This window comes from Lissotriton vulgaris, chromosome 5 (assembly GCF_964263255.1).
Source record: "Lissotriton vulgaris chromosome 5, aLisVul1.2, whole genome shotgun sequence".
Taxonomy (NCBI): Eukaryota; Metazoa; Chordata; class Amphibia; order Caudata; family Salamandridae; genus Lissotriton; species Lissotriton vulgaris.
In genome coordinates this window covers 1,048,403,180-1,048,422,422 of record NC_141693.1, presented here as the reverse complement: position 1 = coordinate 1,048,422,422, position 19,243 = coordinate 1,048,403,180, and the positions used below count along the sequence as shown (strand labels likewise).

General features: G+C 46.7%; 1 long non-coding RNA gene across 1 annotated transcript in view; it reads left to right on the top strand.

Annotated features, from left to right (window-relative positions):
• The first annotated feature begins 4,151 nt into the window (after window positions 1-4,151).
• The window catches only part of LOC147711975 (uncharacterized), an 80,607-nt gene continuing 65,515 nt past the window's right edge, over window positions 4,152-19,243 (top strand). Inside the window, exon 1 of the long non-coding RNA XR_015295970.1 lies at window positions 4,152-4,393. This is a non-coding gene — a long non-coding RNA (uncharacterized LOC147711975). The remainder of the gene's footprint in view (window positions 4,394-19,243) is intronic.

Genomic DNA, 19,243 nt, shown 5'->3' with positions numbered 1-19,243 from the left:
GTCAGATTTCAAAATTCTACTTGCAGCCTGTGTGGATCTGGTGCCCAGCGAGTGACATACGGGCCTCAGCCATACTCGTCTGGGTTGTGTGTACTTTGGACAGCAAAAGAGGAAATAGTTAGGGCTAAGGTAATTGTTCCCCTTCAGTGTATACAGCTTGTAAGTCTTTGAAGGCAAACAATGCCCACTTTTCTGCGTTTAAGGGGGCTACAGAAAGGTTCGGTGGGAGAAGTTGAGCTCTGAGCAAATACGGGTGCTGAGAGGCGATCTGCAAACAGAATTAACGATGGATTAACGCTGGCCTGTGTGCTGGCTCCTGGCCCCTCAGGTTGTAGCTCTGTCTGATCTGCAGTCTATGCGAAAGAATGGTACATAGGGAACAGCTTCTCATACATAAGTAATCAGTTTGCAAAGGGTAACAACTAAACCGTTTAGAGCTACATTCTCAGGCCAATCAAATGACCCTAATGATGAGAAAGAAAGTGAGAAGACAGTGGCAGCTGATTAAACAAGCATTTGCAATGCCAATGGTCTGACTTTAAAGTGATGTTGTATGGCAATGTAAAGCATTACAGTTACATAGCATGGGATAGATATGTATTTGTGTGGAAGCAAAGAACTGCCTCATAATATTGGTGTAAGTTAAAAGGTCAGGTGAAATTTGCTCTGTCAAGCCAGACCTATAAATCCATGTAGGTTAATGTTTTGGGTACATTTATGAGAGGGAGCAGGGGCACGGTGCAGGATGGGGATGCAAGGTAGTACTTGCAGAGGTATAGACAGAAAAGACAGTGAAGCACAGGAAGGAGAGGATTATGTAGCTGAAGGATTTCAGAAAGATATCAGGGGAAAAAATGTGTATTTGTCAATAAGAGAGTTATTGCAGAGGACAATTGTGTGATGAGGAGGATGGGAGTGATTGAGACACCACGAAGACCACCTCCCCTTCCAAAGATATTAATCATGTTTAATTCACAGTCTCACATTTTCAGAATTGAAATAATTTCTGTCCTAATTATTCACAACCAAACACTTGTTCTTTTCATGTATCTGATATTGCTAAAAAACATTACAACAACACAATCCCTTGCACATGCTGAACAGTATATATAACACGTAGGTAATAAAGTAAGAGCAATCTTGATCCGTAGCTCGATCTCGTAACACAAATTGTCTATTCTTCACGTGGTCAAATGAAATAAAGTCCTAGACAATTTTAGTACATTTAAACGTTTTTAATACCCAGCCTCTACTGTCCGATCTCTGATGGGTACCTGCGTAGGAGACTGCTTTTTACTATGCGAGTCGCCCAGTGCAGAAAATTAGGGGGATCCAGGTCGATCTGGATGCTATCAAGGCTGCACCCAGTGAAATATGCTGAATTAGTCCAGGTTTAAATTGCCGAAACCAATACATTCAATAGCACCCGCATGTTGTCTACTCTCCATTCAGAGCAGCAACCAGTAGACTTTCTGAAAGGGGTTTCTTATTTTCGCTTCCAGCGGGGCTCAAAACAAAGGCCTGACATAAAGGGCCCTTCTTTTGTTCCATTATCATGTTGACTGGGAGCAGTAGCGACCCCTGGAGGGAGTTCCGTGGGGGGGGGGGGGGGGGGGAGGTTAGTAAACTACGGAATACTGGCGAACAGAGGTAAGTAAAAAAATAAATAAATAAAACAAATTTTATTGCGCGTGCTGCATTGCCTAACCTCCGTTTGGCCCTATTCTGTAGTTTAGTACCCCCCACCCTAACCCACCCCGCCCCAACGCCCCGCAGAACTCCCTCCACGGGCTGCTACGGGCTGGGAGATATCTGTAATCTAACACCTAGATGGAATGGACGGAATCCAAGGCACACAGCTTATTTTCATGTAAAAAATATTTAAGAGAAACTATGATTTGGAGGCAGGTGTTTTGACGTTGTTCAACCACTGCATGTAAGAGATATTTATCACCGTAAGCAGATCTATCTGTCTGTATGAGTAATTACACAAGTAATTATTTAAATATTCCGTACTGATTTTTCAAAATGTTTTATAGCGCTACTCATCACATTATAGAGTGTCAGAATATTTTACATCACACACACATTATACAGAAGCAATAAATCATACAAGGGTGTAAATGAATGTGCATTAAACGTTACATAAAACAAGAGGGTTACAAAGTGTAGGTGTCACATTTCTCCCATTCTGGTAAGCATTATATATTAAGAGTGCATGTGCGAAGAAACATAAAGTCATGATTTAAAATGTAATGCAGTGTTTGGGATTGTCTGTACTAATAGGTCTTTAATACCCAAAGGAACCCTTTTAAGCAACCTTCAAATAACGACAGTTTGAGAAAAAACATTATAAACCCATACCTTGCAGTCTGCATGCAGGTCCTTGAAGCAGGGTCATAGCTCACAGTGCCATATGGAAGCAACGCATTTACGAACTACAAGTAACAAAATGATCTGTGTCAAAAGCAGTGACCCACTCACATATCTACATAAAATACAAATCCGAGATCTGCTTGTTACCTAATGTGCTTTACAGCAGGTACATTAACACTATATGCTACATCAAAACTGCGACTAGACAAAAATAGATATCTGCAGTTAGTGTGGTAACCACCAGAATCATCTTGCTTATCCCCTGAAAATTGCTGGACACAAAGATATCTGCAACATGTGCCTTGACCACACTATGATATTCTAAAACGGAGCTTCAGTGTGATTAAAGTATGTAGGTCAGAACAGGTTTACGGTCACATTTCTCTTTGCTGGCAATTTCTTTGCAGCATAGTTGTAAAGTTTTTTGTTTTTTTTTAAAATAAATTTGAGTGTCAGAATCTACTCGCCATAGCACCGTCCACGTTGTTCAACCACTGCATGTAAGAGATATTTATCACCGTAAGCAGATCTATCTGTCTGTATGAGTAATTACACAAGTAATTATTTAAATATTCCGTACTGATTTTTCAAAATGTTTTATAGCGCTACTCATCACATTATAGAGTGTCAGAATATTTTACATCACACACACATTATACAGAAGCAATAAATCATACAAGGGTGTAAATGAATGTGCATTAAACGTTACATAAAACAAGAGGGTTACAAAGTGTAGGTGTCACATTTCTCCCATTCTGGTAAGCATTATATATTAAGAGTGCATGTGCGAAGAAACATAAAGTCATGATTTAAAATGTAATGCAGTGTTTGGGATTGTCTGTACTAATAGGTCTTTAATACCCAAAGGAACCCTTTTAAGCAACCTTCAAATAACGACAGTTTGAGAAAAAACATTATAAACCCATACCTTGCAGTCTGCATGCAGGTCCTTGAAGCAGGGTCATAGCTCACAGTGCCATATGGAAGCAACGCATTTACGAACTACAAGTAACAAAATGATCTGTGTCAAAAGCAGTGACCCACTCACATATCTACATAAAATACAAATCTGAGATCTGCATGTTACATAATGTGCTTTACAGCAGGTACATTAACACTATATGCTACATCAAAACTGCGACTAGACAAAAATAGATATCTGCAGTTAGTGTGGTAACCACCAGAATCATCTTGCTTATCCCCTGAAAATTGCTGGACACAAAGATATCTGCAACATGTGCCTTGACCACACTATGATATTCTAAAACGGAGCTTCAGTGTGATTAAAGTATGTAGGTCAGAACAGGTTTACGGTCACATTTCTCTTTGCTGGCAATTTCTTTGCAGCATAGTTGTAAAGTTTTTTGTTTTTTTTTAAAATAAATTTGAGTGTCAGAATCTACTCGCCATAGCACCGTCCACGTGACGGTACCCCCCTTTCTACTGCAACAGCTTGAGCCCAAATGTGTGGGTTCCCAGAATATTTTTCTTTTAATTTCCAGCACTGGAGCACTTAAGCAGACTAGCCTCGAACATAAGGATCGCTCTCTGACTCGGAGCCACAGCCCCCATTACTCGGTGGCATAGTTGGCACGCCTTTCACGTTTGCCTCTTTACACCGCCCCGCAGCAGTTAGCTTTCTTGACTGTTTCCCTCTGCCTGGTAACCGTTTCTCCCTAGACTTGTCGAGGATTGGCAGGTGAAGGAAGTCCCACAGATAAGCAGGGAGGAGCCAGGCGCGGCACAGGGCGGGTAAGGGGTGCAGTGCCCGCGTGTGGGCAGACTTAATCCAGGACACTGGCATCAAAGGGCTCCCGTTGGCAGCGCGAGCCGCCACAAGCAGCGACACTCGCTCTCCTCTCCGGAGCTTTCTTATGTTTTTTACTACTTCTTTTCTTTCCTGGGAAATTTGTTTAACACGGATATGAAGTATGAAGTATTTTTTCGCTCTGCGCCGAAATTAAAGGGCTGAAATTTGATCTTTAAAAGCAAAACGACCCGACTTCCGGAGTAAAAGGTAACAGCCGGCAATTTCATCTCTATGGTTTGCTTTTCGTCGCTCTTTCTAGTTGACTTCGTCGGCCTACTTCGGTTCCATGGCCCCGGAGTAACAGCGCGTGATCTGCTGAGTTCAGACACTCCACTCAGTTGTGTTTGGTGTATGTTTTTCCACCTGTCTGCTGGGTTGTATTACACGTGAGCAGCAAATGTTTACACGAGCAATATAAAGGAAATAAGTTAGTTGTAATAATAGTTGTAATAGTGGCGCTAAAAAAAGAAACGGCGTGTTTATTCAAACACTCATAAATTGAATGGTGGTCATCGCACACGACATGGAAACACTTGCCTCATAGGCTCAAATCAAAGACTTCACTCTTCCAACCACACACCTACTTGGCGCAGTATGCTCTCCATGTTGATAAGCACTTAAATGTCCCACATAGGGGCAGTACGTGCTATACAAATGCTACAATCCACAAATAATGTATACTCACTCTAACCATTTACATCCTCAGATGGAAGCAACCTCCAAAACCATTCCCCCACTACATACCAAAAGCCCTGCTTGAAATTTGTCCATGACTTAAAACTTTCTGTTCTTTCTCGTTCCTCTCTTTCTTTCGCATAACCTTTTCCTTACCTTCCATCCTTTTAACTCCTCCTCTTGCAGAGTATGGCCCACTCTGAGCAGTGTGAGTGTTTGTCTTATTCTCTATCAGTAAATTTGTGCAAATTGCCAGCACCTAATTTCGTAGATCACCGCTTCTCCTACTTTGCAGCCATGCCCCTGCAGCCTAACAATATGTAATCACTTCCAGCCTGTCTATTCATCTCACCAGCCATTTGCACGGACCACATAGCCATCACTTATACTTACACCAAACTCCTATTTGCATAATGCATGGAATGGGTTCCTTGAGAGCACAAGGCTAATCCCAGTGACCAACAATAAGTATTTTCCGCTCAATAAACCACTAATCATGGGTTCCGGAGTAGTGTGCTACTCATCATAAAGTGCTTCTGTGCCTCATCAGGGATAGGAAACGCTTCATAAATGCTATTACAATACAGTTACTGTACCTCTTCCTACTTCATTCTGGGGTTGTAAAGTGCATTATTGTATTGTACCATGTATATAACACTTTATAACGCATTGTGGGGCTTCAAATGGTATTGTACTTGTTTAGATTCATGTTGTGGGTTACGTTTTTTTTAATCTCCATAGACCCAAAAAACGAATTGTGTAATGTATAGCCTTACTGAATCCAAACCACAGGGACCCCGTTCGTAAGAGGGTCATCTGTGGTTTGAGTGGTTCATTCTGCTTTGAATGGCTGGTAGGAGCGATAAACTGTAAAGCACAGCTGAGGTGTCTGTACAGTCCGCCTCCACCTATTGATAAAAACCCTAAAACGCAATCTTAATAATTCCTATCATACTGTGATGTTTTGATTTTCAGCTTTTGTTTCTACAAACACAGTAGGCTACTGCGTAGGATTACTAAGGGCCCAATTACGATTTTTGCGGTGTTGGAGCGGGAGCGCCGCTAAACCCGTGTGCGCACCACCTCCCAGATTACGACTTTTACAGTCACTGGCAGGCGGTCCCACAGCGGTGCATATGAAATAGGCATCGCAATGGGAATGTCAAAGGCAAGTACCTGCAAAGTATGGACGGGTGCAGTCAATGCCATGCAGGTACTGGGGTTCATGCACACAGGGTGGCACAACATCTGCCCTCTTGCATGCACCCCATGGCACTGAGGAAATAGGGGGGCCTTTTTTTCGGGCCCCCTTTATTTCCTCTCTGCCACGGTTTTCATGGAGTTGGAACTGCCATGAAAACTGTGGCAGAGAGGAAACATAATGAGGCCCTAAGTGTTGGTGTCTTAAAAGGGCACTTTTCTCACCCTGGGCTTTCCTTTTGTTGTTTCTTTCGAAGTTTTAAATAGTGCTGTATGTCAGCTTGTGTTTACTTCAGAGCATGTACAGCACGGAAGTGAGAAGCCATGATTGTGGGTTAGCAGCAGCCTAAGCATCTGAAGGACCTGAAGCACAGATTGTTGGGTTCGGCCTTCAGTGTCTGGTTCAAAGCCATGTGCTGCTTTGCCTTCAACTTCAAGTGAGCGCCCTCCAAATGCCAGAATAGAGGGTGATAAAACCGGGATCAGGGCGCAGGAGCTATTATTGAACCAGATCAGGGCAGGACCCGGAGAATCATACTGACTGTGGGGCAGGACCCGGGGAATCATACTGACTGTGGGGCAGGACCCGGGGAATCATACTGACTGTGGGGCAGGACCCGGGGAATCTTACTGACTGTGGGGCAGGACCCGGGGAATCATACTGACTGTGGGGCAGGACCCGGGGAATCTTACTGACTGTGGGGCAGGACCCGGGGAATCATACTGACTGTGGGGCAGGACCCGGGGAATCATACTGACTGTGTCTTTGAGCGGCACCCACACTTGCAGTAGGCTTTATTGGCAGAGTTATCTACATGCACTGGGTGAGAGCGCTAGTACGTTTCAGCTTGATCCAGTGCAAATTCAATCAGCAACTCTTTTAGTGTGTGTTCTATTCTGGCTGGGAACAGATGAAGGCGAATTTTTAAAAGTTCAAACAAAACACCTTTTTGGAGTCTCAGACAGAAGCCCATCTAAGCAAACAAGCACTTTGCACAACTTTACTAAGAGATAAACTGACAACTTGACGTTCTCAAACTCTGTATGTAAGCAGTGTATGCAAGGCTGGACTGGCCGTAGCAGGAATCATGCATTTCCCTGGAGGCTGGAAGGATAGGTGCCAGTTTTGTAGCGGTGTGGGCCGGTTTGATTACTGGGGGTTGGTTTTGCAGCAGTGTTGTAATATCGTCCCCAAGTAACAAAAGCAGCTTCACACCCCTGGGGGACTGGGCTGACAAAATTGCCAAGCACGGCCGGCACAGGAAACAGCAGAGGGACGGGGTTGGGAGGTGTTATGTTATGGTATGTTATGTTATAACGCTCTTGTATAGCGCACGGCTACTCGAAAAGAGTGTCCCGGCGCTTTCCACCTGCAACTCAGAATAACAAGCATTTGCAATGCAATGGTCTCGGCATCATTAAAGGTAGAGCTATTGGCATTGCTCATGACATTTTTTTTTCTTTAAATCAAAAATAAATGGCATTGTCAATAACATTGCCAATACACAGCACTCTGCACTCACTGCTCTGCACACTTACTCTGCACTCACTGCTCTGCACACTCACTCTGCACTCACTGCTCTGCACACTCACTCTGCACTCACTACTCTGCACACTCACTACTCACTACTCTGCACTCACTACTCACTACTCTGCACTCACTACTCACTACTCTGCACTCACTACTCTGCACTCACTACTCACTACTCTGCACTCACTACTCACTACTCTGCACTCACTACTCTGCACTCACTACTCACTACTCACTACTCTGCACTCACTACTCTGCACACTCTCTCTGCACTCACTACTCTGCACACTCACTACTCACTACTCTGCACACTCACTCTGCACACTCTCTCTGTACTCACTACTCTGCACACTCACTACTCACTACTCTGCACTCACTACTCACTACTCTGCATTACCACTCTGCACTCACTACTCTGCATTACCACTCTGCACTCACTATGCACTCACTACTCTGCACTCACTACTCTGCACACTCTCTCTGCGCTCACTACTCTGCACACTCACTACTCACTACTCTGCACTCACTACTCTGCACTCACTACTCACTACTCTGCACTCACTACTCACTACACTGCACTCACTACTCACTACTCTGCACTCACTACTCACTACTCACTACCCTGCACTCACTACTCTGCACACTCTCTCTGCACTCACTACTCTGCACACTCACTACTCACTACTCTGCACTCACTACTCACTACTCTGCACTCACTACTCACTACTCTGCACTCACTACTCACTACTCACTACTCTGCACTCACTACTCTGCACTCACTACTCTGCACACTCTCTCTGCACTCACTACTCTGCACACTCACTACTCTGCACACTCACTCTGCACTCACTACTCTGCACACTCTCTCTGCACTCACTACTCTGCACACTCTCTCTGCACTCACTACTCACTACTCTGCACTCACTACTCACTACTCTGCATTACCACTCTGCACTCACTACTCACTACTCTGCATTACCTCTCTGCACTCACTATGCACTCACTACTCTGCACTCACTACTCTGCACACTCTCTCTGCATTCACTACTCTGCACACTCACTACTCACTACTCTGCACTCACTACTCTGCACTCACTACTCACTACTCTGCACTCACTACTCACTACTCTGCACTCACTACTCACTACTCACTACTCACTACTCTGCACTCACTACTCACTACTCACTACTCTGCACTCACTACTCTGCACTCACTACTCACTACTCTGCACTCAGCACTCACTACTCTGCACTCAGCACTCACTACTCACTACTCTGCACTCAGCACTCTGCACTCTGCACTCACTACTCTGCACTCAGCACTCACTACTCTGCACTCTGCACTCACTACTCTGCACTCACTACTCTGCACTCACTACTCTGCACTCACTACTCTGCACTCACTACTCTGCACTCAGCACTTACTACTCTGCACTCACTACTCTGCACTCAGCACTTACTACTCTGCACTCACTACTCTGCACTCACTACTCTGCACTCACTACTCTGCACTCACTACTCTGCACTCACTACTCTGCACTCACTACTCTGCACTCAGCACTCTGCACTCACTACTCTGCACTCACTACTCTGCACTCACTACTCTGCACTCAGCACTCACTACTCAGCACTCACTACTCAGCACTCACTACTCTGCACTCACTACTCTGCATTACCACTCTGCACTCACTACTCACTACTCTGCATTACCACTCTGCACTCACTCTGCACTCACTACTCTGCACTCACTACTCTGCACTCACTACTCTGCACTCACTACTCTGCACTCTGCACTCTGCACTCAGCACTCTGCACTCTGCACTCTGCACTCAGCACTCTGCACTCAGCACTCTGCACTCACTACTCTGCACTCACTACTCTGCACTCACTACTCTGCATTACTACTCTGCACTCACTTTAACTCTGCACTCACTTTACAATCATTCTTTAGTATCGCGCCTTCCGCCATATTTTATGGTTATTACTAAGTATGATTCATGCTGCTATGCTCATTCACAAGTTGCAAATACCTTCCTGCAACTGATTACTACTGCAGTGAGCCTGAGAGCTACATTTAATAGGTCTCACCGTTTTCTGCATACTTTTGTGAGAGACTGTTCTATTTCCTTGTCACTATTTCGTTCCATACTTCGTCTTTTGTTTGTAAAATTCTGGTACATTTCCTGTTTGTCTCCAATGCTGTTGTTTTGTTTAGTCTGCAAATTCTTCTTTCAAAGAGATCTTTTAAAAGTTTACATCATAAAAACGTCTCGCAAAACATAATTTCAGGCCGCCTGTCACATTACACAGTAGGAGGCACTTTAAATATAGAATTGAGTATGCCCCCGGAATGCCGCCGCGGCCGCCCCGGAAGTCAGGCACGGTCGCCTGTGACGGGGGCGGGGCCACGTCCAGACCGGAAGAGGAGGCAGGCGGAGTGAAATGCGTCTCGCGCCCGGGGCTCCTGTGAGCGGTGTAGAGCCCCGGGGCCGCGCCAGCAGGAGGTTGGGTGCCGCGTGCTGAGCAGAGTCCCCGACATTGGCCAGGTAAGTTCCAAAAGGCTGGGGGGGCTTGGTGCACTTGTGTGTGTGTGTGCGTGTATGCTCGTGTGTGTATGTATGTGTGCGACGGTGACGGCGGGGGAGGGAGGGAGGGATGGGGGGCCTTGTTGCACTTGTGTGTGTGTGCGCGTGTGTGTGTATGTGTCAGGGGGGGTGTCTCTGTATGTATGTATGTGCGTGCGTGCATGGGCGCTTGTGTGTGTGTATGCGCATGCGTGTGTGGTGCTTGCGCTTCCCAGGAGACAGCGCCTGGCCACAGCGCGCGTTCCAGTTACAAATCGCCTCGAAGGATGCGCGTGGCCGACACTGTCTCCTGGGAAGCATAGTCGCTGACAAAAGATCTCGGCGGAGACGCGCTTCAGCGCGTTGAGCCGAGACCTAAAAATAACACAACACAGCAAAAAAGAATAAGAAAAGAACTGAAACAGAAACAGTAAGAACAGCCTAAAGATTAAAAAGCCAGGTCTTCAGGCTCTTCCTGAACTGGAGCAAATTGGCAGTGCTGCGCAGCGAGAGAGGAAGCGAGTTCCACAGCTGGGGAGCTTTGCAGCTGAAAGAGCACCCTCCCGTGCGGGCCTTCCTCACCCGAGGGACCACCGCTTTATAAAGGGATTCCGAACGCAAGGAGCAGACTGGTCGATAGAAGGCCAGTCTCCGCTGCAGGTATCCAGCCACTGATCCAAACAGAGCTTTGTGCATCAAAGTCAGGGATTTAAACTGGATCCGCTTCCGGATAGGTAGCCAGTGTAGCGCCTGTAGCAGCCCGGAGGCTCAGGCTCGTCTACGCAGGCCAAAGATAGCCCGGGCGGCAGAGTTCTGTACCACCTGTAGGCGCTGAACTAGGTAATCAGGGAGGCCTAGAAAGAGGGAATTAGCATAGTCTAGCCTAGAGCCAACGAGAGCCTGCACAGTAATACGCCTGTGCTCCTCAGACAGCAGGGGCAGGAATTTACGGAGCATTTTCAAAATTCCATAACAGGTGCCAGCCAGACCCAGAATATGTGTTCGCAGCGACAGCTGGTTGTCCAGCTTGACACCCAGATTTTTAGCCACCAAGGAAGACTGTGCAGGAGGGCTCATGTCGGACGGCCACCAGTGCTGCCACTCCGGATCGGCAACGCAACCGAAGAATAGAACCTCGGACTTGCCTGAGTTGGCCCTTAGACTGTTGGAACCAGTCAAAGACCAATGTAAGACAGTCCCGAATTCACCCTCCATCAAACTCCTGGTCTTTCCCGCATGTGAAAAGGAGTTGCGTGTCGTCGGCGTAGGAGACGATCTGGGCCCCATATGCTTCCACCAAGGCCGCCAAAGGGGACATAAAGATGTTAAACAACGTGGGGCTCAACACAGAACCCTGTGGAACCCCAACTCCCAGTGGCGGCATCTCGGCAGAGCTCTGGGAAACCCAGACCGTCTGGCGGCGGCCTTCAAGGAAAGATGTGAACCACCTGAGCGCCGTCCCCCTAAGGCCGATGTCAAAAAGCCTCGCTAAGATATGGGGGACGGTGTCGAAGGCCGCCGATAGGTCTAACATGACCAACATGGCCCTCCCGCCGACATCCAGAGTCTCCCTGATGATCTCAGTGACCTCTAGCAATGCCGTTTCCGTACTAAAATTAGGACGGAAACCGGATTGGGATGGGTGGAGCAGATTGTTAGCTTCCAGAAAGCTCGACAGGACACCGTGGACGCGTTTTTCCGTGATCTTTGCGAGGGCCGGAAGAAGTGAAATTGGCCTATAATTGGCCAGAACCTCGGCGTCGAGACCCGGTTTCTTTAGGAGGGGGAATCACCATCGCTCTTTTCCAAGAGCTAGGGACCCTCCCCTCCCTCAAAGAGGCGTTGAGGATGGGATTAACCAGCGGGTTCACCACCGCCGCCATCCCAGCCAAAAATTTGGCGGGGCAGGGGTCAAGTGCCGAGGGGGGGGGGGAGTGGACAGACGACAAGATAGGGAAAGTAAAATAAAAAAATAAATAAAACCACTTACCTTGCGCTCGCCGCATCACTGACTCGGCGATGCAGCGTGTGCAAGGTAAGTGGTTTTAATTCTTTTTTTAATTTTATTTTCCCTATCCCGTCGTCTGTCCACTTCCCTGTCCCCTGCACGTCCCGCCCCACCGCTGTTACCTGTGCCGGTCGTGCCTGAAAATTGCCAGGGCTACTTTGGGTCTCCAGTCCAGCCCGGGGTGTATGTTCATGCAAGCTGCAAAATAAAGACAAGTACATCTTTGTCTGTTTGTAATCAGACCAATTCCTACATTTTTAGGACTCGGCGTCAACGCGCGGAAGCGCGTCTCCGCCGGAGATCTTTTGTCAGCGACTATGCTTCCCAGGAGACAGTCCCGGCCACGCGCATCCTTCCAGGCGATTTGTAACTGGAACGCGCGCTGTGGCCAGGCGCTGTCTCCTGGGAAGCGCAAGCACCACACACGCATGCGCATACACACACACACAAGCGCCCACGCACCCACCCCCCCTCCGCAGACATACACACACACGCGCGCGCACACACACACACACACACGAGTGCACCCCCCCCCCTCTCCCCCGCCGTCGCACACATGCATACACAACGAGGGAACCGAGCCCCCCCCCAGCCCTTTGTAATTCTGAGGGACTCCGCTCTCCTTCTGGCGTCGCGACTCGCGAGACGCTTTCACTCCGCCTTCTCTTCCGGTTACGTACGCAGCCACGCCCCCGTCACAGGCGACTTTGCCTGACTTCCCGTCCTACCTGCGCTCACTGAGTTCGGGAATGACATGCATGCATAATAGGGAAATATTGCCGCAGCTGCGCCCCAGCCACACGCAGAACTGGAACACCAACAGGGCATGTGTGTAACAGGCACCACTCCTCAGCCCCCTAGCGACGGATTTGACCCCTATGATTAATATGTGTGCACCCGAATCCCCCGAGGGGCCCACACTTGCTAGCTTTCCCCAATCAAACAATAACTCAGAATAATGTGACAACCTAAATGAAGGGTTTCTATAAAAGTGACGTTGTCAGGCAAAGGCAAACATCTCTCAAAGATGTGGAACAATGACAGGCGAGTTTCCCCTTTGTGGGCCCCTTCTGTAGCTATCCTGCTCCAGTCTAAACAACAATAAAGCTTGAACGTCGGCTAATGATTATAAACAATATTTAGCGCGCAAAAGAAAGTTTTCTTTCAATACATTGCAGCGTTTACGACCCCATTCCTTAATCGCAGTATCCGCGAGATTGTTCACAGTTCATCTGAAATGTAAAGTGAATTGATGGAGCTACTTTGTAATCTATTCCAGTGGACGTGCACAATTAAGCAGATACAAATCTCTCATAAACGCATTAAGTGGTAACCTACCTCGGTGGCGTTTAATTGCATTACGGGTTTTCGACATTCAATTAGAAGACCTTTCTGACAGGTTTCAGTCCCTGAGAGGAGCAAAGAAAGAGATTACCTCATACTCGTGCACCTGTGAGAGTTCTCAGGATTTTCTCAGTGCTTCTAGTATTGCAAACTTTGCACACTTAAACTGAGTGGTTAGGGTTGCGTGCGGTCACCACAAATGTGAAAAAAGACCACTGCTTGAGTTATAATCACAAATCTCACACCAGCTGCAGCGTGACACGCTCTTCTCTGGTATATGTGCGCACAGAATGTCCAAGAGTGCACCAAAGTGAGATGTGAGAGTTAGGATGGAAAATTAATGTTTTAACAGAAAAAAGTTTACTGTTAGGTGCCAGACTCTATTCCATGGTGCAATGAGACTCGCCAACAGTAAGACTGCTAGATGGATGGAGTGAGAGTCACGCTCGATGAGTGAGACATGAGGTGTCTGGAAAAGTTCTGCTGGCCAGGGGTAACAAAGGCTGCTGCAGTCCCTGTGGCTCAGAAGGGCCCCAGCACTCCACAGGGCCACGACCCCCTCAAGGGCGCCCCCATTCAGCTTAGGGCCAAACAATATCTGTAAGATATGAGAGGCTCGTGAACCCCTCATCACATTGTGCAGGGGGCATCATTTTCAGCTATGCCGCTGCTGCTGGCCACACGCATCCCAGCGGACAGGTCAGTGTCAGGGGCTTCTGATTATTGCATGCCTTTCCTGAAAGGGCGCTGGGTAAGGAAGTGCTCATGTGAGACCAGGATTCTGATGTGAAATATAACAGCAAGGACACTAGACCAAGTTAATGGTATAACATTTGGAGGGTTGAAACCCTAATTTCTTTAAGCCAGGGATGCAGTAGATGACGTGAACATGGTTCACAGTAGGCATCCACAATCTCGAAATTTAGGGAAAGGCCTTCAAGATATTTCTGGAACAGATTCCCAACTGGGAAACCTAGATGTTAAAAGAACACTCGAAAGTGTATGATAACCATGTGCTTTCCTGTATGACCAGTCTTTTTAGGTCTCGGCGTCAACGCGCGGAAGCGCGTCTCCGCCGGAGATCTTTTGTCAGCGACTATGCTTCCCAGGAGACAGTCCCGGCCACGCGCATCCTTCCAGGCGATTTGTAACTGGAACGCGCACTGTGGCCAGGCGCTGTCTCCTGGGAAGCGCAAGCACCACACACGCATGCGCATACACACATGCAGAGTAGTGAGTGCAGAGTAATGAGTAGTGAGTGCAGAGTAGTGAGTGCAGAGTAGTGAGTGCAGAGTAGTGAGTAGTGAGTGCAGAGTAGTGAGTGCAGAGTAGTGAGTGCAGAGTAGTGAGTAGTGAGTGCAGAGTAGTGAGTAGTGAGTGCAGAGTAGTGAGTGCAGAGTAGTGAGTGCAGAGTAGTGAGTAGCGATTGCAGAGTAGTGAGTAGTGAGTGCAGAGTAGTGAGTAGTGAGTGCAGAGTAGTGAGTGCAGAGTAGTGAGTGCAGAGTAGTGAGTGCAGAGTAGTGAGTAGTGAGTACAGAGTAGTGAGTGCAGAGTAGTGAGTAGTGAGTGCAGAGTAGTGAGTAGTGAGTGCAGAGTAGTGAGTGCAGAGTAGTGAGTAGTGAGTGCAGAATAGTGAGTAGTGAGTGCAGAGTAGTGAGTAGTGAGTGCAGAGTAGTGAGTAGTGAGTGCAGAGTAGTGAGTAGTGAGTAGTGAGTGCAGAGTAGTGAGTGCAGAGTAGTGAGCGCAGAGTAGTGAGTGCAGAGTAGTGAGTAGTGAGTGCAGAGTAGTGAGTAGTGAGTAGTGAGTGCAGAGTAGTGATTGCAGAGTGCAGAGTAGTGAGTGCAGAGTGAGTGTGCAGAATGCAGAGTAGTGAGTGCAGAGTAGTGAGTGCAGAGTAGTGAGTGCAGAGTAGTGAGTGCAGAGTAGTGAGTAGTGAGTGCAGAGTAGTGAGTATTGAGTGCAGAGTAGTGAGTAGTGAGTGCAGAGTAGTGAGTGCAGAGTAGTGAGTGCAGGGTAGTGAGTAGTGAGTGCAGAGTAGTGAGTAGTGAATGCAGAGTAGTGAGTGCAGAGTGAGTGTGCAGAATGCAGAGTAGTGAGTGCAGAGTAGTGAGTGCAGAGTAGTGAGTAGCGATTGCAGAGTAGTGAGTAGTGAGTGCAGAGTAGTGAGTAGTGAGTGCAGAGTAGTGAGTGCAGAGTAGTGAGTGCAGAGTAGTGAGTGCAGAGTAGTGAGTGCAGAGTAGTGAGTAGTGAGTACAGAGTAGTGAGTAGTGAGTGCAGAGTAGTGAGTAGTGAGTGCAGAGTAGTGAGTAGTGAGTGCAGAGTAGTGAGTGCAGAGTAGTGAGTAGTGAGTGCAGAATAGTGAGTAGTGAGTGCAGAGTAGTGAGTAGTGAGTGCAGAGTAGTGAGTAGTGAGTGCAGAGTAGTGAGTAGTGAGTAGTGAGTGCAGAGTAGTGAGTGCAGAGTAGTGAGCGCAGAGTAGTGAGTGCAGAGTAGTGAGTAGTGAGTGCAGAGTAGTGAGTAGTGAGTAGTGAGTGCAGAGTAGTGATTGCAGAGTGCAGAGTAGTGAGTGCAGAGTGAGTGTGCAGAATTCAGAGTAGTGAGTGCAGAGTGAGTGTGCAGAATTCAGAGTAGTGAGTGCAGAGTAGTGAGTGCAGAGTAGTGAGTGCAGAGTAGTGAGTGCAGAGTAGTGAGTAGTGAGTGCAGAGTAGTGAGTATTGAGTGCAGAGTAGTGAGTAGTGAGTGCAGAGTAGTGAGTGCAGGGTAGTGAGTAGTGAGTGCAGAGTAGTGAGTAGTGAGTGCAGAGTAGTGAGTGCAGAGTGCAGAGTAGTGAGTGCAGAGTGAGTGTGCAGAATGCAGAGTAGTGAGTGCAGAGTAGTGAGTGCAGAGTAGTGAGTGCAGAGTAGTGAGTGCAGAGTAGAGAGTGCAGAGTAGTGAGTAGAGAGTGCAGAGTAGTGAGTGCAGAGTAGTGAGTAGTGAGTGCAGAGTGCAGAGTAGTGAGTGCAGAGTGAGTGTGCAGATTGCATAGTAGTGAGTGCAGAGTAGTGAGTGCAGAGTAGTGAGTGCAGAGTAGTGAGTGCAGAGTAGTGAGTGCAGAGCAGTGAGTGCAGGTGCAGAGTGGTGTGTATTGGCAATGTAAATGACAATGCCATTTATTTATGATTTAAAGAAAACAAAAGAAATGTCATGAGCAATGCCAATAGCTCTACCTTTAATGATGCCGAGACCATTGCATTGCAAATGCTTGTTAGTCTTACTACAGTATGCCTATGGCCATATTTGCAAATATGTTAAATAAATATAGTGAAAATATACAAATAGTAATTTGTTGCAAAATCATATTTTCTAAAGTTAAATGTTAGATACTTTCAGAAACAGCTGTAGCTCATAATGTGGGGGAACAGACAGAGAGATTCTGCTTGCTGTGCTAACCATAAATATGCTTCGGAATCGAACGGCTCCTTTCTGCTAATGACTGTCAATCCAGAACACTGCGAAGCTCTGTGAACATATAGAGGAATGAGGGAAGGCCTTATAATGTACGACATTTATAATAAATGGTCACACAGTCACCCTTCCCATAAAGCTCCTAAATACTTGGCATGCTTTTTCATATGAAAGTGATAGGATGTTTGTAAATACAAAGGATAAAAGTAGAATCTATAGCACAAAATTAAACACTCCAAAAAACAGATGGATATTCATTGTAAAGAGATATTAGAATCAATTTAATATGTCAGATGAAAAAACGCTGTAGCTCATAATGTGTAGAAACATGCAGAAATATTCTATCTTTCCTACAGTTACCTAAACGTAAAAAAATCATCATGTTGCCATAAATATCTCCTTTCTGTTTATCACTGTTTATCTAGAAAAACAGAGCACATGTAGGAAAAGCCATGTTTCGTTTTCGTTTTTCAAACCACAGCTTTAATTATGTTCTGTGGCCCTGTCCTCTGCTGCTGGCTCTGGCAGCAGGCATTTTGACATCAGAATTCAACTGCAATAAGTTACTACAGTGGAGCCGCTGCGTCATTTAGTACTGGCAGTGAGGTACATCACAAATCGCCTTTAATAAGGAAATTAGAGATGAGCTTTTATATAGGGATTTCAGAATCCCATGTGGGTTTATTACTGGCCAAAGAAACACGTTTTAACAATATCCAGATGAAAAATTGAGAAAAAATGTACAAGCTTCTATTCTCATGCCTTTTTAGGTTATAAGTAGCTTTTTGATGTGATTACATAACTGGCGGGATGTTATCAGGGTAGGCTGCAGATAACTCATCACTGGACTTTGCGTCGGCAGGAGAAACAAGTGAGCGATGTTTGGGGCAAAGAGCTGGCTGCAGTTGGAACTTCATATTGATGGGAGATTCAGTGAATGCTGCTGACACAAGGAGCCTCCACACTTGTGGATTTTCATCTGAACTTGCTTTTAAGGCAGGAGGAGTTCACTCTAATGCTAACCAAGAGCCCAGGACCTGTAGGCATCTCTGGGAGATTAGGACTTGCTCAAGGCAGATGCCAGCAGCAGGGCTCAGGCAGGTCCAGTTGGTGCTGGTCAGCTGGACAGTCACAGAGAAGGCCTCTGGAAGCTTGTTGTGTCCCTTTAGCTCAAAGAGGAGGTCAGTAAGCTGACCCTTGGAGACATTTCTGAGGATTCTGGGTTCAAGGCAAACAGGTCTAGTAGACTTTCTTCTTCAGACAGCATGGCAGTCCTTCCTCCAAATCTTCTATAGGTCCAGGTGTGTTCTGATCAGAAGTTCTGCGGGTGCCACTTTACTATCTACTGCCTGCTTTTGCTTAGGGGCAATCCCTAGCCTACTCGACAACTAGTTCTCGACAGTTCTCTGTTCCCTCGATTTGGCTTTGAACTAGCTAGGGTGATAAAGGCAAGGCCAGCCTAGGTTTCAGATGCCTTTGTGTGGGCTGCAGACAGGACCATTTGAAGTGAAGTGTAATCAGGGCAGAGCACATCTCCTACCCAGCCATCTTGTCAGGAAGACCTACTCCCTCTACACCCAGACTCTTTTTATCTTCATGTCTGTAAGGAATGCATATCACCCCACAGGAGAGCTATTACAGTCCTGGGATTTTTGGACACTGGCAGAATGGCACATTAGGTGTAGGCAGAAAATGTCAACTTTTTAAAGGTGTTATTTTCAGAACAGAAGCTTAAAATCTGACTTTACCATTAAAGGGATTTTAAATTACAATTCAAATGAGTGAAAGACATATTTCTCCATCTGCTCCCAAACTGGAGTTATCATTTATTTTAATAAAGGTAATAAGGTTTGTTTATGGGCGAGATAGACTTATTACAGTGAAAAACAACTTTAGGCCAGGATATGTAAAATATAAGCACACATCTTACTTTTAAAACATCCTGCATATTCCACAATTGATAGATCCGCGCAGAGAAACCCGCAAACTGGGGAACTTTCACAGGCAGGGAAGGCTCGGCTCGCTGATCTGGATCTGCATGACCTTTGGCGCACGCTGCACCCCATGGATAGGGACTATTCTTATTATTCACATGCGCACCGGACATATGCGAGGCTAGACCACTTGCTGGTCAGCGGACCAATGTGTGCCTCTGCTAAGACGGCGGACATAGGGGTCCTCTCATTATCAGACCACGCGCCGGTTGCGGGTACATTTGTGTTGCCGCCGGTCTCCCCTTCCCGTGGTGTCTGGCGTCTTAGGGACACCCTGTTACATAAGAAGTCTGTAGTG